The following is a 21120-nucleotide window of genomic DNA, read 5'->3' on the forward strand; positions in this document are numbered from 1 at the left end:
CTCTCTCTATGTGTATGTATATATACATACACATAGAGAGAGAGAGACTGTCATATAATACATATTTATGACCTCTATGATGTATGCAGGTCTCTCTCTCTCTCTATCTCCATATATATATATATACGTATATATATATATACATGTCTCCTACAGAAACTCATCCCAAGGGAACAATCAGATGAGTGTGTAATGGTTTATGTGCAAGCAAATTGGAAAGAGCCTAAATCTTGGCCAACAGAGGACTAATCAAATGAGGTAAATTACATCCATATTATTATGCAGCCATTGAATTTGTAAGAGTATGATCTTTTTTTGGAAAAATGTACTTACATATACATATATGTTTACATATTTTTATATACACATATGCATACATACATATATGTTTACATCTTCATGATAGCCATGATTTATGCCTTTCCAGAGTGGCTTTCATATGAATGGATTGATAGAGCTTAGTTTTCTGATAATAAATATGAGGGTTTTGTTCAAACATGCTTAATTTTTTTTAGAGATTGGTCTCAGTCTATTGCCCAGGCTAGAGTGCAATGGTGTAATCACAGCTCACTGCAACCTGGAACTCTTCGGCTCAAGCAATCCTCCCATCTCAGCCTCCTGAATAGATGGGATTATAGGTGTGTGCCACCATGCCTGACTAATTTTTGTTTTGTTTCGTTTTGTTTAGAAGAAACAAGGGTCTCCCTATATTGCCCAGGCTGATTTTGAACTCCTAGCCTCAGGCAATCCCCCTGCCTTGAACTCCCAAACCTAGGATTACGAGCGTGAGCCACCATGCCCAGCCCAAACAGACATATAAAATTTTTAACAGTAAAGACTTAATGGAGCTGATGTATTTGGATATGCGGGCTAGAACAGAGGACTTGAAAGAGAACTCTTATTGATGCTTACATGAATACTGCAATGATGACTGCATTGTTTTTTTCTTGCCAGATATCAGCCTGGATAAGGTCTTTAGATTTAAATATTAGTCAGTTTGAGAAATGGATATACACATACTAATAAGGAAGTTGAATTAGATGAAAACTAACAAGTTTTCCATGCTTTAGACTGCCTGCATTACAAGTATATACAGGTGACCCTTGACTGACTTACCCCTCAGTTTGATATTGAGGGATCATTAGAATTCTAGAACTGATTGTATAATTTCAGATATATGGAGGAGGGAAAATTGATGAAGTGAAGAATAATAAGAGTAGATTAAAAAGAAACTGTAAAGAAGTAAAGAAAAAAATACTGTTTTAATGCTATAAAAATTAGTTGGTGGAGGATAGTTCAAAATTATTAAAATTGAATATAGTAAATCAAATTACCATTAATATTTGTGAGCACGTGGTTGTGTAAAGATGGATGAAATGACTAGCTAACTGTCTTTTTAATAAGACTATTGGTAATAGAATCAGTTGTGGTTCATTATTAACTGTATTAACAGAAAATTAGCCTACATGAGCACTTAAAAATATGAGGTTGTTTTAATAGACTGTGGTCCCTTATCAACATATGTAAAACTTAAAGGTTTATAAACCATTTCCCTTCCCAGAACTAAACTAGATTAGATGATCAATTAATGGCTAAAATGTTATTATATCTCTTTTTAATATTTCTTGTTAAAAACTTAAATATTCCTGATTCAACTTGTGCTTCTATTTGCCTAATATAATTTGGTCATAATTGGTTTCATTTTGATTGTCTTTACATTTGGGGTACTTATTATCTTTTCTCTCATCCACTGGGAATGCCAAGCACCAATTTTTGCTACTTAGCATGTCAGTGAGGAGCTTCCCACTGAGTGCCTTAATTATTGTTAATTGAATATTGTAAATGATTTTTCAGGATCACCATCCTGGCAATCCACATAGCATTTTTCTCACTTAGCAAAAGTTAAAGCACCAAGTGTCCCTTCTACCCCTTACCATACAGTCATCAAATCCAGTATCAGCAGTAACCAGTTCCTGTATAAACGAGTCTGCTCTTTTCCAATGTTACATCATGTATATGCTTCATACGGCACTTAGAACATGGTGGCTGCTCAATGAATATTAAACGACAGCTGTCCTTTTATATAGAAGGAGTCCCAGTTCCAGTCTGAGAGGAAACATTCAATTTCACTTTCCAGAGCTCTCACGGTTCATCTCATGTAGCATGGCATGCCTGGTACCCCAGGGTAGCACTCTCCCATTGCCAGGCTCCAGGACCAAGCCTTCTAGAACTTTTTGCTGCTCTATCATCAAAAGGAAGCAAAAAAGTAGTAAATAAAGAGCTTCAGAAGATCTGAGAGTATTGGAAATGCTACAGGCAAAAAACTGGAGTGACTGAGCCAGCCCTCTTATGTACTTCTTGCCTTACAATACACAATAAAAAAGAAATGAGAAATGTATGATCTGCCTTTTCAGCTTTCCAACTGTGTCTCCAACTTTGGAGGGGGCTGGAGACTAAGGCTTCAATGGAATGAAGTTGTGTTGGAGGTTGGTTTTAGCTACATAAAATTTTGCCTTCTTAATGATTTGTTTTCTCGCCCAGTAAATGAAATTTCAACCACTGTTATGAAATCAAGACCAGAAGAAGCCTTGAGACATAATTTAGAGTCTCATTCCCTCTCAAGGCAGCCCACAGATCAACACAGAAAGAATAGAATCTGTCTCTTTGGAGAGAGAGGCTTCCACAGGCTGGGCTTGTAACCTGTTCTATAAATGATATTTTCTGCCTGGACTTTCCTCTTATATGTAGCCACTTGCTATTACGTTTGGCAGGTCTTAGATTTAGAAACAAGTTCAAGGCCCACTGTCTTAGTCCCTTCCCACTGTTTCAACAATATACCTTAGACTGGATAATTTGTAAACAACAGAAATGTATTGCTCACAGTTCTAGAGGCTGGGAAGTCCAAGATCAAGACACCAGCAGAGTCAGTATCTGGTGAGGGTTGCTCTCTCTGCTTCAAAGATGGTTCCTCCTTGCTGCATCTTCATGTGGTGGAAGGGGAGAACAAGCTGCCTTAGTCCTCTTTTATAAGGGCACTAATCCCATTCATGAGGGCTCTGCCCTTATGTCCTAATCACCTCGTAAAGGCCCCACTGCTTAACACTGTTGCACTGGGGATCAGGTTTTAACATCTGAATTTGGGGAGTGGTGGGGCATACAAACATTCAGACAATAGCAGCCACTTTTAGCAATTTTCTAGTGTTGAGTGTTATAGACTACGTGGTACTAATTTTGTCCCTGTGAAATAGGGACAAATTCTCTTTTTTTCCCCATTTGCCTACATTTCTCAGCTATTTGATCCTTTTATATTGTACATAGTTGTGTAAATCACCTCAAATCTTTTGTTATAGAGACAGGTAAGAATTAATACATGATTGAATGAATAAAACAATAAAACATGCCCTCAGGCTGCAGTTTAAGGGCATTTTTGCTGGTTCTGAAGGAAAGCCGGTCCTCATTAGTAATCAGAACCTGCCTGTGCCTCAGCCCTTTCTGATGGGCAATGCTCTGACCACACCCTTTTACCTCCCACCCATCATCTGCTTTGGTGAATTGGGCCAGTGGTGGGCACCTGACCTAAGGGCCACCGTTGCATTGGCCAGACAATGGTCTAAAATGTAACCTGACTCCAGTAGGTGAACTGGGCCAATCACAGTCATGCTCCTGAGAGCTTAAGTGCAGCAAGAACATGCTAGGTAGTAGTGGTGAGCTGAAACTGAAGGGTCTTGGTTGGAGAGGGGCCCGAGAGGCTGTAATGAATGCTATGTGTAAGCTGGTTATGAGGGAGCGGAAGCTATGAGGGAGCGGAAGCCATGAGGAAGCCAAGAAACTAGTCAGAAAGGAGAGGAGGGTGAGTCAGGGTGGCCCCAGAGAGAGATGGGAGAACAGCCAGACCCAGAGCTGCCACTGTTTCTGGAGGCTTCCACATCTGCCCAGTCCACAAATTCTCCTGGTAAATCTCCCATTTTTCCAAGGTGACCTGAGAGAGTCTATATTTTTTGCAGTCGGGAGTCTTGGTATGTGTCAAAATATTTTCTTTTCTTCCTGTTTTATCTCAATTATACGGTTTTTACCTGCTCACTTAGGGCTTTTCTGTTTTTCCAATAAGATATAAAAATTATTGTCTCGTAGAATGATGTTTGGGAACAGAGGTTTAGTAGAAACCAAACAGAAAAGAATAATTATTCCCATCTACTTGTCTCCAAATAAATACTGGATTAAAAATTCTAAATATTTATGGAAGGAGATTCCCTAACTTTCTTCAATGTCTTGTTTAATCTTGTCACAAGTAGGAGAACTTATCTGCCCTGAGGCTCCACTGTCTAATATTTGCAGATACTGAACTTTTCTCCCTCCTTTTCTACTTGCTTTGGGTAGAATATCTGGCTTTTGTCTTCAATGCAATTCTTGAGCAAGTGACTTCCTTCTCTGGGGCTCAGTGCCATAGACTGGAGGCCTATTTGTCTGGAAGGAATGGGAGGGGAATATCAGCCTGTTTTAATACGTGAGGTAGCTGAACTTTAAATTTTGCCATGGTCAAACTGACACACAGTGCCAGAGAGATCCAGAATTTTTGGTCATTCCACCTCCTACAAGGGAAGACTGGTGACTAGCGTGATGAAAATATAGATCTCATGAGGGTTTTGCCATGACGACATGTCTTACGTCACCATATTAGCCACTGTCCCTCATTTATTGGAGTTCCCTTGAGCCTTTAGAAATATGTAAACATATAAACCCCTAGAAATATGTAACACTGCTATGTTTTCATTACTTTCACATTCTTTGGGCCTAGAATACCCACCTGCTACATAGAGTTCATAACTTTAAATAATTCATGAATTTGTCAGTGTCTAGTTTCTTTTGTAATCATCCTAATGACAAAATTCACTATACAGCAAATCAAATCAGCTGTGCATCATCCAATTTGGTCACCAGCTGAAAATATCAGAACGTTTCCCTTTGAATATGTGTGGATGCTGATGTTTCAAGAAATATAATTCAGAATCACTGTGTGATATACTTGGACTATAGGTAATGCCTATTGATGGTGGCTAGATTTGCCAGCTCATTCTTAGCTTTATGAACAGTTAAGGCCTGCTCTGCTGAGGAGTTCGTGGTGTTAATATCTCACTTACTTTCCATGGGAGAACCCTAGCTGCTTAATGATACTCATGTATAGAAACATCCTGGATATTCATGCCTGTAAGTGTCCCATGGTGCTTTCATTCATCTTAGCTGAAATATCCTCCCTTTTCTGTGCACCTTTCAAGGCCTGGCTTACGTCTCCCCTCCTTCCTGAATTCTTTTCTGACCTTTCCAGCCCTCCCTGATCTCCAATTCTTTCGAATTTCAACAGCCTTAGCCATCCATACCAGCTTACCTCTTTATGATAAGCTGCGATGGATAGCTTCCTGCTGTTTAGCAGGTCAGCCCCTCAGCCAAATCACATCCTTTGAAATGGGCAGAGACCACGGCCTTTACTGTGGCTTTGTGCTCTACACACCTTGCATAACCACATTCATCTTGATTCAGCAAAATATTGTTTGGTTGATTCACTTCAATTCTATTTTCTTTGCGTGTGGAAAAGCAATGTAAGGCCCAGTAACCATCATTTCTGTAGGAAAATCTAGAGGGGCCATGAACATTTCAATAGTTCTGTAAAAGAACCCTTATTCACCCAGGAACTATATTGCGGTAGGGCAGCCTGGAGAGAGGGCAGGCAGTTTCCCAATTCTTCCTAAACTTGCTTCATTAAGTCATTCTAAGGTAATGTTCAGATGCTCTGACGTGTTCATATTTAAACGTAAGTATAAAATCCCCTCCAAAATAAAACCAAAATGATTTTTTTCCATTACCCTTCTGAGTGTGGCCAAGTGAGCACTGACCACAGTGAAACTGGCTAATATTAATACTGTGGTGTCATCATCGCTCCCCTCCTTCCTAACTCACAGGAGGAAATAGCAGTCACATTTAAAAAGTGCTCTATCATATTTGAGTTGAATTATAACTAGAAGATCTTCTTATTCTCAATTTTTACATTTTCTGAACGTCAAAGATGCAAAATTAATTTTACCGTGCCATTCAACGGCTCCATGATTTTTGACAATTAAGGTTACTGTGGCATTGCTTACAACCGGTAGGCTTGAGTTTGTAAAGCAAGCCCTGTTAAGACTGGCTAATTTAAAAAAAAGAAAAAAGAAAAAAAGACTGGCTAATTTCCCCTAAGCCCCAGGACTGCAAATTAGGTTGCTGCCACCAGGGTTTTCACATGACTCAACTGTTCTCCAAGCTCTCTCTGCTGAGGCAAAGCATTTAGCACACAATGCAGTCAATACCTTCAAATGAGATAATGAGTGTGAATGGGCTTGGAAGTGTCCCCCTCACTGCAGGGGAACTAGCTCTGACAGCCATGATCAGAGAATAGCAAAGACTGTTGTAGTCCTCAGCCAGGCGGAAGGACTCCAAGGCAGAGGAAAAAAACTCTAAGATCATCCGTTTCTGTATTTCTGGCCTTACGGCTATTCCACATAGTGGTCCAGGAGGCAGGGCAGAGGACCTGGAAGTAGGGGGCACCAGGAAGTAGTCACATCCAAGTAGGGAGCACAGCAAATGCTCAAATCCCAGCGGCAGTTCCTGCCCAGGGTGGGCATCAGTGAGGTCAGGCTGGAGAAATGCAAACTCTGGACTGGCTTGGTCACTGCTGTTCTGTTCTGGTGAACTGTCCTTTGAAGGCCTCTTGCACCACTGGCCCTGGGGCACATCTGCAATTGTTAAGACAGCACAATTCAGAACTGCCTTACACCAAACTGCTGGAGCATAAAAATGAGAAGAACTGATGAAAGGGAATCAGAAGCCTTGGATGACCGCTCCATGCCATGGGATACCACAGCTGGCTTGTGAGAACCAGATATTGCTTCCCAACTCTGTGTTCAATGATGTCAGGTTGATACCCTGAGATCAGGCCTTGTTGGGATAGTTACGCCACAGAAGTTGGCAAAGAATACAAATGAATGTTGTGGATTTTAACCCCTCAGAGAGCCACCACTACGTATCTGCCACATCAGCCACGAGAGTCTGGGTTAATTTTTTAACTTCCCCAAATCTTACACGATACTTATTTCACAGGGTTACTGGTGTAAATAAGATAATTAATTTGGAATTTATCTGTAAAATGACAGTTTGCAGTAGTTGAAGTAAAAGTTAAAGTTTTAATATTTATAAAAGTAAAACATAATAATAATCTTTTTTTCTTAAAGCATTTTTTCAATTTTTTTTTATTTCCATAGGTCTTTGGGGAAGAGATGGTATTTGGTTACCTGAGTTAGTTCTTTAGTGGTGATTTGTGAGATTTTGATGCACACATCACCCGAGTCGTATATGCTGAACCCAATTTGTAGCCTTTTATCCCTCACTCCCCTTCCCACCCTTTCTCCCTGAGTCCCCAAAGTCCATTGTATCATTCTTATGCCTTTGCATTCTCATAGCTTAGCTCACACTTATGAGTGAAAACATACAAAAAAATACAATAATAATCTTTAATTGCAAGCTTCCGATATGATGTAGGACAAGATTTTAGAAAGTGCAACACTTAGGAAGCAGCATATTTGTGTAAGTTAAAGCTTTACGTACAAGTTACAATACTCTTAACTCAAATTGGTTTCAACAATGAAGTGAGTTCATTGTTACCGAGACTAAAAAGGCCAAATAGAGTGCTAGCTGAATCCAGCCAGCTGAATTCAGAGTCAAGGCTTAATCTAGCAGCTCAGACAGTGTCATCGTAGAGTGGATGACTGTGCGTCCCTGTTTGCCCAGAACAGTTCTGTTTATGCCTACTGTTCCGGCATCCTGTCTGGTTTAGCATTTGTCCTGCCTTTTTTCATTCTCAGAATTGTCCTGGTTTAGAAGATAAATGATATGTTTACTTAACCCAGGTTTGCTTTCTCTGCCCAGTTGTTTTGTGTTGGCAAGCTTCACCCGCAGGCATCACATGATACATTTTCTCCACCCACTTCCTGTAGCTCCAGCCTCTTCTCATATTGGTAGCAAAATATCTGTAGCAGCTCCAGACCTCACACCCTTACAACAGCCAATCTAGTGGGACTGAAAATCTCTTCCAACAGCTCCCATCCCAGTGCTGGGGTTCACTGTCTCTCACTGGTCCAGTTTAGGTCATGTGGCCATTCCATTCAGGAAAATTGATGGACTTAGTCAATCATGCTCATGTCGAGAGTGAGTTTGAGATAATTCTACACAAATCACAGAGCTGAGTATTAGGAAGGGGTGAATCTCCCCAAGGAAGAGTCGGTGATCACTGGCAGTAGAAGAAGTGAATGAATCCCAGGAGGTAAGGAGAGTACTCCAGGCCAGGGCAGAACAGTGACAGTGCTGGAGGAGGAACTGGCTGACCTGGCTTGTAGCCTTTCCACTAACTGGTGTTGGGATGGTGAACAAACCTTTACATGTCTCGGGCCTCAGTTTCCTGATGGCTAAAGTCGAAAGGTAGACTAGAGGACTCTGAAGGTTCCAGTTTGCTCTGAATGTTTCAGTTTCATGTATGGCTATGTTCTCTCATTAGTCTTCAGGGTTATCAACTGCAGGTTTATTTTCCTACCTGATTTTCTCGGTAGGCCTAAATAGAACTTGCCTTGGCTTTGTTTCTAATGCTAGAAACCTTCCAACTCTGGTGGAGATTTGAAATATGCCATCTTCTATTAACTAAGTCATATTCTTTAACTAGCCAACTTTCCCCCCACAGTTTACAATTTGTGTCAGACACAGGGGAGATTTGCTTTTGGTTTTTTCCTTGTGAACAAAACAAGTCATAAAAAAAATTTTATATCATGGTTTCCTTACAGTTGCATTTCATCCTGGATTTCTTAAATCAAGAAATTGACTAACATAATGGCTGAATGAATAAGACACCGCAGCAATGAATGACTGCCTTTAGCAGACTGAGAGGGAGTCTCATTATTTAAATGTTCCTGATTCTATTAAGTGGAGCAAAAGGCTTGGAATCAAAAGTGCGAGAAATAGGCAGCCAAGTCAAAAATGCCACCAAGCTGTAAATAAAATATGAAACTAGCTTAGAAAGGGAGCATTACTTCGAAGTCCAACACTGATATATGGTCTATAATTGTGGGACGTTTGTAAAAGGTGACATGACACCTGTCAATTATCCACAGCAGCCAGGAAATGTAGATTACATGAATAATTCACCAACCCAGTGCCCTTTGTTGCTAAGCTGTCTCAGCCCAGTTCCATAAAATAACTGCTGATATGAAAGAAGAAAACAATATGTTTAAGTGGCAAAAGCCTTATGTTACACGTGGAAATGTTTTCAAGGCAGCTTCATCATATGACTATGTTCCAGTTAGCACTGTTGGCTAAATAATTAACGTGAGCCTTTATCAGGTGTAACAAAGGAGGGGGCTAGGACTCTGGAAACTTTATATGTTCCCTTTGTGGCGGGTGGGAGCAGGGGGTGACGCATAAGAGAATCTTCAGTATCAGAAACACATCACTACATACGTCATAATTTTCTCACCCTCCCAAATAGCACACAATCCTCTAAAGAGGCTAAGTCTGTGTTTTTGTTTTGGAATCATGGAATTACAGAATAATCAATTTCATAGGTCACTTAGAGATCGTCTAGTCCAGTGGTTTTTAGAAGCCAACAAAAGTTTTTCTTCTGAGAAGGTTTTATGTGAAAATATAAAATACAAGACAGACGAAGGTGGAGTTGTTTTTGTTGCCCTCGGGATGGTGATGAGCAGGATTATAGAGGATGGCAGGAAACTGCATGGTCAGCAGCCCCTGCTCTGCACCCCACTCCCCACCCTTCCCCAAGCATCTACAAGGATCCAACTGTGCCACTTCGTAGATGAGAAAACTGAGGCTCCTTGAAGTGGCAAAGGGGCTCTCTGAAGTCCCAGAATGAAGCGGAGGCAGAGCTGGGACTGGAAGCAAGACTGCTGATTTCCATGCAACACACATACACGTGTACCACTGTAAGTACAGCTTGTCTACACAGCCATGTGAGCCACCAGGATTTGGAGAAATACCAGTTCTGCAGCTCCCAGGGCCGCACAAGAGAGCATGAGGCATGGAAACAACTGACTCTTTCATTTGTAGCCTGGGCCCAGGCAGCCTGATACCTATACCCACCCCCCTCTTTCCCCACACCCTTGCTGGCTACAGGGCCAGGGTCAGAGGTCATGGGCCAGGTGGAAGGTGGGGCCTTGGAATGCCCAGGGGACTGGGCAGGCAGCCATAGGTAACTAGAGCCAGCCATCTAATCCATCTGCTTCCCTGAACTGCTGTGAGAAAAAGCCTCATTGGAGAGACCTACCAAAGTGGCTGTTTCCAGGAGCAAATCCAGCTACACTGTGGAGAAAGATTTTCTTGCCCTTACAAGGTGGTTCATTCCTTGTAACTTCCTTCCTTCGAAATGAAGTTTCCAGCAGACAAAGAGAACAAAAAAGAGGTCTGTTTCACAGAGTTTATAAGGAAAAGAACACCTTGTAGATAAAGTACAGGCTTTCCCATGTTTCAGAAGCAAATGAGAGTTTCTTTCTCGTTTGAGGCTTATTTGCAGCCAAGGTTTGGTTTTGTTTTTGGAAGTTTGGAGGAGGTTACATTCCTGCATATACCCACTGGGTGCAAATGCTTTGGCACAGGTTTTCTCTAATATTTGCTGGTTTTCTCCAACTGTCCCGACTGGTAGTTTATAGTATTTCAGCTCTTTCAGAGGCCAACCTACAGGGAAATGCAATGAAAAGGGAACTGAGTTTCTGATTCAGGTGAAAGGCAATTGTAATTTCAAGGCTTTCTGCGTGTATCTCTTTGCAATCAGTCATTACTTTTGAAATGAACATTATATTTAGTCATATGCAGAAATAATAACAAACTGCTGGCTTCATTGTGAAGATCTGAAGTTGAAAACTTCGTATTTTAACATTGACCGTTCCAACAAGCGTAAAACAGGAGACATCGAACATCTTGACATTACAGCTGCGCTGAGACTGTGTCTCCAGTGCGTATGTCACAGGATCTCTTTGACAGAGTGGCTGAGAGGGTTTCTTTCAACAAATGGAAATAATTATTAGATGAATCAATGATTGCCTAAGCCAATTAATGCCTTTTCTAATAATGCTGAAATGTTTCTCAAGAATAGTCTGGAAAACTCTTTCATGGTAAGAGATTGGTGGAGCTGGAGCAGCAGAGTGTGAGTCCTGGCAAATGGATGGATATCCCTGAACCCTGGCTTTCTTATTTGTAATGTGGGTGCCATGCTGATAGCAGCAGTCCCCACCTCACAGGAAAGCTGGGAGCATTAGAGCTACATTGTCTGCCTGGAAAAACCCTTGCCCAGTTGGGTCATAGCCTGGGTTCCCAGAAAGCTGGGGCCAAGGCAAAGGCCTACCTGTTCTTTATTGTGGCTGTGACCCCCAGGAGCTGGAAGAGAAAGAGGGAGCCAAGCAGGGAAGGAAGGAGAGCCTGTGCCACGCCACACTGGCAAGTTGGCTACTGCTTAGGGTTGTCATGTTTAGCAAATACAACTACCAAACACCCAGTTAACTTTGAATTTTGGATACATGACAAAGAATTTTTCACTCTTCATATGGACCAGACAGTATTTGGGGGCATACTAATACTTAAAAATCATTTGTTCTTTGTCTGGTATCTAAAGTTAACTGGGCATCCTGGATTTTATCTGGCAACCCTGCCAGGGCAACTTGTGATGGGTTGTCGGACCTTATGGGACTGTCTGAGATGCCAAGCGAAATCAGTCTTGGGATCCATCCATTTGTTCTAGGACATTAACTTCTTGAAGCACTTGTGGATTGCTCATGGCAGGGCGATGAGTGGGCTCCTGTTCCACTCTGCAGTGCCCAGTGAGAAGCCTGCAGTGAGGCGTTGTCAAGTTGCTCCTGTGTGAGGCTGATCAGAGGCAGGCGCAAGACAGCAGAGGGTGTGTAAGAAGCATCCACAAGTAGTGAAGTGTAGCGATTGAGAGCACAGATCTTAGATCCAGAATGCTTGTGTTCAAATCCTAGCTCTGCTGCTTATTAAGGCAGATCATCAAAAGTCTCCAGGTCTTAGTTTCCTCATTTTTAAAATGGGCATCATAATAACACTCACATAGTAGGATTGTGATGAGGATTATAAACACATATATATCTCTTAGAATGGTCCTCGGGACATTCTAAGTGTTTGTGGTTGTTATTCTGAGAGTAGTAGATATCAACCACTGTAGCTTGGCGGGCTGGTGTATCTTGAACACCTGACAACTAAGTGTGTTGCCAGATTTAGATCAATGTCTAGAATATATTTTTCCCATAAAGGAGGCTAAACATTATCATCACCTTGTGGGTTTGGTTGTTCTTCAGCACTGAGAAGAATTATGTTGGTCCCTAGCTGCAGTCTTTCATGTAATCAAGAGGAAAAGCTTTTCATGCCCCATTGAACACGTGGTCTTCCTTTGGAACCAGCTCGATGCCCTGAACTTCCCACATCTCCCTCTCAGCCAGTACCCTCTATCCTGAGCCAAAAGGTGCTTAGCTTGACACTATTGGCTAACACTGAGGTGACCATATGTATCCAGTTGTAGCAAAAATACATCTTACATATTGATCAGAAGACAAAACCACATGTATCTCCATATACCAAAATTAACAGCAAGTTTCTTCAATTCTCTGAAACTTGCTTCTTTGGTCCAGTGTTCTTAATTTGTTAATTTATCAAGAAATTATAAAATTTGAAAGTGGGCCTCAAACACAAAATTGCTGAAAAATGCTAGCTTAAACAGCCACTTGAGCAAAGCTCCTTTCACAAAGCTGTCTTTCTACTGTCTGTAGAGTTAGGAGCTGACCCCTCCATGCTCTTGTAGAACCAGTAACAGACTTTAGTCATAGCCCTGATTGCCAGCCACCAAATGGCTTGCTTGTGGGTCTGCTTCCCTGAGACTGCTGAGCTCTTTAGGGTCGGGGCTGCATATACTCATCTTTGTGTCTCTAACCCATAGCCCATACTTGGTCCCTCCAGGAAATACAGTAAGCATAGTGCCTGGGCTCACAATGCTTTTTAGGGGCCCAAGAAAATGTTTTCCTTTGCTTTGTTTTCGTGTGTGTGTGGGGGTGGTTTTTGTGTGTGTGTGAGACAGGGTCTCTATCTGTTGTCCACGTTGGAGTACAGTAGTCCGGTCTCAGCTCACTGCAGCCTTGACCTCCTCAGCTAAGGCAATCCTCCTACCTCAGCCTCCTGAGTAGCTGGGACTACAGGTGTGCATCACCACCCCTAGCTAAAGAAAATGTTTTAATTTCTTTTAAAATCAAAAGAAAAAAATGAACTGTCAGGACAGAAGAAAATGTTTCCATTTTTCCTCACATTAGAAAAAAATGAAATTTTTAGGACCCATGAAATCTATTGAGCTATTTTAATTTTTCTAATGGAGGAAGGGGCCCAAGAAGGCAAAGGCAAAGGTCCTAGGACCCACAAAAGTCACAGTGTGGTCCTGGTGTTGAAGGAATAAGTAAACAAACAAATGAGTATGTGATAGCTGTTAAAACTGCACTGCAAATGATAAAGTACCATGAAATCATGGCTGGTTATTAAAAGCTGACAATTTTATTGCTGTTTCGGACTTCTCCTGCCCTTTAGGACATTATACCCTAAGGACTTTACATTTTTTTAATTGAAAACTTTTCTTAGTCATATCTGTATTTTCTTCCTCTGACATAAAATCTTCCAGTGACTTTTTATGAAGATATTTGGGTGTTGATAGGAAGAGGGCAGTTAATGCACATAATATGAAGGCTCCACTAGCCATAACACACATCCTGATATCCCAGTATCCCGCACTTAAAATGAACCCACTGTATGAAAGATCAATTCCTACAGAAGGTAGACCAAGGGAACTGTTTTTGTTTTGTTTTATTTTTTTCTTTTTTGAGACAGAGTCTTGCTCTGTTGCCCAGGCTGGAGTGCAGTGGTGTGCTCTCTGAGTGCAGTGGCACAGTCTTGGCTCACTGCAACCTCCACCTCCCAGGTTCAAGCTATTCTCCTGCCTCAGCCTCCCAAATAGTAGCTGGGATTATAGGCATGCACCACCATGACTGGATTTTTTTTTTTTTTCAGAGTCTTACTCTGTCACCCAGGCTGGAGTGCAGTGGCACAATCTCAGCAGAGATGGGGTTTCACCATGTTGGCCAGGCTGGTTTTGAACTCCTGACCTCAGGTGATCCACCTGCCTTGTTCTCCCAAAGTGCTGGGATTACAGGCATGAGCCACTGTGCCCAGCTGGGGACTGTTATTTTTTACAAAAAAGGGGATCTATAAGCCTTAACTGTCATGTATGTGTTATTAACACTCTGCAGCCATGGTTCTCCTCTGAAAAAAAAAAAAAAGAACTCAAGCATTTCTGAGGGGATCTGGTGCTATAGTCTATCCTTCACGTTGACTGATGACAGATGAATCCTCGCACCTTCTGTTTTGGAAAATACAAACGCTGCGGATGCTCCAGCTCAGGAGATCTTCCAAGGGATTCTGAGGCTGTTCTGACCTGGACAGTGCTCAAGGAGGTGATACCCTGGGCTTCCTCACTTTACCAAAGAGAATCCAGGCACATCCTTTTCTTGCAGTCTTGAAGGGCCTAACTATCTAAGAGAGAATCTTCACTCCCTGAAATGATTCTCAGTAGAATTCTTTAAAATATGAGTTATCATAGTACATTAAAACATGACAGTACAAAACGACAACAAGTGGTGGACTTAAGGAAAGGATTTATTTTTCCTTTTCTTTCTCTTCTATGTTTTCTGTATGTGGCTGGAGTGGTCTTACACAAATAAATGAACAAGACAATTTATGGAGCCCCAAGCCCTGCTCGAAGCATGCTATATATGTTATTTCCTTTAAGGAGAGAAATTAAATGTGATTTCCAAACGTTGTTTTGTGGAATAATTGAGGAAGACATTATTGTTCTACCTGCAACATTAGGATGAATGCACAGTGAGCTATTATAGAAAACCTGCCATGTTATTTCCTTCCTGTTTCAGTTCTTGACTTGTACGTTCCTAGGCCAGGCTTACTGGAGGTGAGCAGCCAGAGTGGACAGCGAGAGCAGCAAAGGGTAACTACCACCTTGTGAGTGCCTCCAGGCAAGCTGCATTCTAGGCATCTTCTATCACGAACGAATATCATGATGGCCAACTTTTGGGGAAAGCTCCTGTGTGCCATTTATTATTCCAGATGCTTTTATGTTTATTCACTGATGTAATCTTCCCAGTACACTAATACAGTAGTTCCTATTGTTATCATTCTTACTTTAGAAATGAGGACACTTGGTCAGAGAGAAAGTCAGTATCTTGGTCAAGACCATCCAACTAGTAACGCATATACAAGTCTGGAACCCTGGAACCGAAACTCCAGGGTTCTGGAGCATAATATAAGGCTCACAACAATTCTAAGAAGTAGAGTTTTTCATTGTCCCCATTTGACTTGTGGGGAACATGAGATTTAGACTGGCTAAGTAACTTTCTCAAGGTTATCTCGTTAGTAAATAGCAGTGCTGGGAAGTTTACCCAAGCAGCAGGCCACTGAGTCAAGATTCAACACACAGAGTCTCCACATTCAGAATGGCGCCTCCAGCCTGTTGGCTGAAAATGGATATAATAGTGACAGAGAGCCTGGAGAGCAGAGAAAGGAGAGGAAATGATGCGTGTGGGACAGGACAGGGAGCAGAGAAGAGGCTCTGCGGAAGACAGGAGAAAGGGAAAGGGGAACGGTGCTGTGCTTTGTGGAGCAATAGTGGAGATAGTGCAGCTTTCCAGGACACAAGGAGAGAAAACAAATCAGAAAATGGGTAAGGCAGAGAGATTTAACAGAAGCTTGGGGCTAGGGGAGAAGACACTGGAAGTGGAAAGAAGGAGAAGGTGAACAAATGATAGAGGCTACAGTACAAATGTCTGGGTGAGCCCCCCCAAACCACCAGCTTATGGAAGGCCAGCGTTGGGTGGGCGAGGTGAGAGCTCACCATGCACCCAGATATCCTGCTGTTGCGTGCAGAAGACCACACACTGCAGCACCAGGCAGCCCACTCTTCATGAGGGTCACACACATGTGAGGATTGTAAGACGAGGCCCTTGGGGCTCTGTTCACAACAAAAACATTGTACGAGCCTTTTACACATGACTCAGTGTGTATTGTGTGTCTGATTGAAAAAAGATCAGCTTTACCTACAAGTGCTAACGTGTTGGCCGAGTTGAAAGGAGTGCACAATTACATAAGAAATCAAAATACCAGGGGAGCAAGCAGTTTACCACCTTGTATGGGACACGCTGAATCTCCAGAGGAAAAGTGCCAGGTGACTCCTTTGCCAACTGTGAGAATAGCTGTGGTTGGAACTGGGTGTTTTGTTTTGTTTTGTTTTTACCCCAGTTTTTGGCACAGAGTCCTGAACACCAAGTGAGGCCCCTGAACCCTGCTTGACACCAGATTGCATTTTCTAATGTCATTCCTGTTTCACTTCATTTGAGAAGAAGTGGATAACAACAAAAGAAAAAGGGAAAGAGTAATTAAATTTTGTTGTAAGGGAAAAGTTTATGTGCTAAGCCTGCAAAAAATAGAGTGTAATGTTTAAAAGTAAGGCTTCTATGGCTAGACATAGGTTGAAGACTTAGTTCCATCATGTCTCAGCTGTGGGGCCTTTGGCTAGTTACTCAAAGTCTCTGAGTCTTAATTTTTTTCATCTATAAAATGGGCATAACAATAGTACCAACTCAGAAAGTTCATGTGAGAACATGTGAGAGAAATGCAGGCAAATAGCTTGGCTTAGAACCCGGCACATGGTGCCCAGCCAGTGTTGGCTACTATTATCTGTAAAACGGGGAAGATCCCTTCCCCCAGTTTGCTCATGGGAAATGAGATGGTTTGGCTGTGTCCCCACCCAAGTCTCATCTTGAATTCCCACATGTTGTGGGAGGGACTTGGTGGGAGGTAATTGAATCATGGGGGTAGGTCTTTCCTGTGCTGTTCTCATGATAGTAAATAAGTTGCATGAGAGCCGATGGTTCTATAAGGGAGTTTTCCTGCACAAACTCTTTCTTTGCCTGATGCCATCCATCTAAGATGTGACTTGCCCCTCCTTGCCTTCCACCATGATTGTGAGGCTTTCCAAGCCACTTGGAACTGTAAGTCCATTAAACCTCTTTCTTTTGTAAATTGCCCAGTTTCGGGTATGTCTTTATCAGCAGCACAAAAATGGCTAAGGAGGCTAAGGCTGAAACAAAAGGTTGGCAAGGTGGAAGCTCTTTGAAAAGCACTTATTAATATCTGTTTTATGCTGTATGCAGTGTGGCATAGTAAAAACAATATTAGATGAGGAATTAGAAGATGTGGATTCTGGTCTCTGGACCCTCATTTTTTCATCATTTAATAAGTGGGCTAAATTAAGTCCCATTTGATATTCCTTTCAGCTCTGGCATCTGTGACTCCAGTGCCCATTCATTCCCTTGCCTACCTGCAGCAGGAAGGCCGGAGAATCTCCCATTCCCTGCTGGCCTCCCAGAGATCTAGCTGATTGACTTAAAAAAGAAAAGAAAGAAAGCACTCACACATACCTGGGAATATATCCCAGGTACTTTAAGTGAAAAGAAAGATCAGTTGAAGTCCTGTGTGTAATTCTAACATATAAACATTCCATAATACTTTTGAAAATACAGATTTGGTAGAAACTATCTCTTAGGCAGGATTGAAGGAAATTTTACTTTAGGCTTTACACATTTCTATATTGTTTGAATCTCATACTGTGAGCAAGTTTCATTTGATAATCAAGATACTAATAAATATGCAAAAAATAAAGTTAAAACATATTCATTATAGAAAATTTGGAAGAAAAAAAGAGAAACATCGCTTATAGTCAATCCCAACTTAGAAATATTGCCATTAACGTTTTAATTGATATCCTTTCGGTCTTTTTTCTATATGTGTGTATCACCTGCAACTATACATATATATTCATAAAATATAATCACATTGCCCATGCTGTTTTAAAACTTTCTTCACTTAACAATATTTGTTTATATTTTTCCACATCATTAAAGTTTCTTCTACAGTCTACAGCACGATTTTAATGATGGCTTGTTTTTCCATCATGTATGTGGCCAACCTTTTATCCTGCACATTTTGGCTGTTCCCAGTTTCCCCTTTGTAGTATTGACAGGCTTTTGGAGAATAATGAAACGCTGAAATGTTTGGCTTGGTTTCCCTCTTGGGTAGAGTCTGCTGCTCAGTCTTTTCTTCTTCCTCTTTGTATCCTTTAGCTTTTGGGTGGAGGCCCAGAGAGCTCCACAAGGGGTGATGTGTGTTTAAGAAACTCAGCTAAAGAAACAAACTGATCGCAAAGAACTCTGAACCTAGGGTGTTGGGGAAATGCTGAGCATTGTAATTGGCCTAATGCTGCTCCCGTGAGAGATGCCATCTCCCTAGGCCTCCAAAGTTCTGGCAGGGATTTTAACTCTTCTCATCCAGCTGATGACAGACAAATATTCATCACTTCAACAGTTAGGTGCAACCCCCAAAATGTTTCCTCAAGTCCTTCAGACACTCACTGCAAATGCCTACCAGCTCATCTCTGAAGATGGAAAAGCAAGCGCAGTGACATCTGCAAATCTGGACAGTGGGCTTTAGTATTCATCTGAAAAGAGAGGCTCTTGGACAGTGCTGGACCTTGCTCCCTGAGCCAGGCTGTGGGTCCAGTGGTGACTCAGGAAGGAATGCCACTGACAAGCCACAGGCATGCCAGACAATTACTCAGCACATGCCAACAAGTAACCTCATACGAGAATCAAACGCCAGCCAATCTGTGAACGCTTTGCGTAACAGCATATTTGGATTTGGGGCTTAGCTTTCAGGCTTGAGTTTCAAGCCTGAAACATACTCCCAGTATTGCCTGAACATACTCCCAGCCTCCCAGGGCCCCTTCTGTGTGCCCTGCCTCTGATTGCAAGTGCAGAGAGCAACTCTCCCAAGAGCCAGGGCTCAGCTCTCCCCTGGAGGTAACGCAGACCTCTGCTAGGGATCAGCTGTCTATCATCTGGCGGCACCCCTCTTTCCGGCCAGTGCTACATCTTCATATGCCTTTTCTTACCAACAGGTCAGCAGTGTGGGTGACAGATACTTCTTTTTGCTGTTGGAACACTTCATATTCATCTCTGGTATTGTCATGGCCTTTGACATACCTTGCCAACAAGAGAGGTTTGTTGACTGATGACAGCAGGTATAACAAAATCTAACTAGTGACAGCTGTAAGAATTGGCAAAGTATTACTGCATCAACAGGTATGTGGATGGTCTAAGAGCCTCAGAAAGGACAAAGAAAGAAGTTTACAGATTCTGATGCCCCTTACTGCTGTATCCGGCCTTTCTCCTTCTGGTATAGTGAGAGTCGACGGTTTGATGGATTTAATTTAGGATCTATGTTAGGATGAGATGCACTCTGTTTTCCTACATAAATTTGCTGCAGAATGGCAGCGACAGTCTGGGGCCCCCTTGAGCTTGAGGCTAAATGACCTGGTGGCCCACCCACCTCATCTGTACTGCCTTTAATATGTCAGCGTTTCCTCAAGGCCTGGGTTTCGTGCACTCAGGGTGATATTGAACATGAAGTTTTCAAACGGCAATACCTTGGGTAACAGACAAGGGCTAGTTAATGATCTCATTCATAATTCATCCCGTGAAGGAACCATTTACACTCAAACTCCAAACAGGAAGAAAATATTCCCATTAGGTAGGGCGTTTTAAATGCCTCTGCCTTTGCCACAGAGCTGAGAGAGAACTGTGGTCTTCAGTAGTAAGGGCATATGGCTGCAAACAGAGTGCCCAGGTTAGAGACACCAAGAGCTGCAGCATCACTCAGTAATAGCTATTTCAGAGGGATGCAAAGCCTTCCCTGGGAAAAAGTTGAATAGGACTCAGTGCCTAACACAGCACTTTCGAAAAGAAATGAATCTCTAATTAAACATCCTGAAGACAGAAGCTGACATGTCATTGCAGAGCTAATAATAAGACCTCATGAAATGTTCAAAAGTTCTCCAGAGTAGGTGTGAACAATTACATTTCCCCCCCTCCATCAGTGAAGGGTTACCACCAGTTCTTTATGAGAAAATGAAGGTTAGTATCTGAAAGTATTATATAACGTGCTTATTACTATGTGTGGGTTTAGATATTCTCCAAAAAAAAAATCACTTTTCCTTCCAGAATTAAAAAGAACCCCTCTAACTTTTGTTAACTGTAAATAGAATCTTTTTTTTTTTAAGAAAGAATCCTTACCGCATGTCTAAAACTCGTGGCTGAGAAAAAGTAGAGGATGTCCAGCCTAAGGAGCTATCAGCATTTTTTTTGTAGCACTCGATATAGCTGCAAGCCCAGGTCCTCACGAAAGTGAAAGTTTTCTTTCAAAGTTAAAAACGTACTACTTGGATTTTACAAGCTCAAGAGTAAAGCACAATAATTATCAGTGCTTTATTGGTAGTTCTAAGCCTCCAAAAATGTCAGTAAGTTGAATCTACACTATCTTTGTACAAGAACATAAAACATAGCCTCATGTGATAAAAATTAAAGGAAAGGATAAATTTGGTGAATTCCCTGCATAGTTCATAGTAGAGATTAGTCAACCCAAGTTACAAAGATAATTTTTGAGACGAGGTATCACTCTGTTGCCCAGGCTGGAGGGCAGTGGTGCCATCATAACTCACTGCATCGTTGAACTCCTGGGCTCAAGGGATCCTTCCTACTCTGTCTCTGGAGTAGCTGGGATTACAGGAAAGAGCCACCGTACCCGTTTGATTTTTTTAAAAAGAAATTTTTGTAGACACAGGTCTTGCTATGCTGCCCAAGCTGATCTCAAACTCCTGGACTCAAACAAGCCACAAAGTTACAAAGACAATTTTTAAAGGTTTAAGAGGTTTGCTTCAAAGAGCTATTTCTTTTCTTTTCTTTCTTTCTTTTCAGAGACAGGCTCTCACTCTGTCACCCAGGCAGGAGTGCAGTTGGTTCGATCATAGCTCCCTGCAGCTTTGAACTCCTGGGCTCAAAGGATCCTTCCGCCTCAGCCTCCCAAGTG

At 41.9% G+C, this 21120-nt stretch overlaps 1 protein-coding gene across 1 annotated transcript in view; it reads right to left on the reverse strand.

The window, feature by feature from the left end:
* Positions 1 to 6492: 6492 nt before the first annotated feature.
* Positions 6493 to 21120, reverse strand: part of LOC131382398 (uncharacterized) — a 42187-nt gene continuing 27559 nt past the window's right edge. The window contains exon 3 of the mRNA XM_058434214.1: positions 6493 to 6764. The gene's annotated coding sequence lies outside the window, so the exon portion shown is untranslated. The remainder of the gene's footprint in view (positions 6765 to 21120) is intronic.

Source organism: Hylobates moloch, unplaced genomic scaffold (assembly GCF_009828535.3).
Source record: "Hylobates moloch isolate HMO894 unplaced genomic scaffold, HMol_V3 SCAFFOLD_23, whole genome shotgun sequence".
Classification (NCBI taxonomy): Eukaryota; Metazoa; Chordata; class Mammalia; order Primates; family Hylobatidae; genus Hylobates; species Hylobates moloch.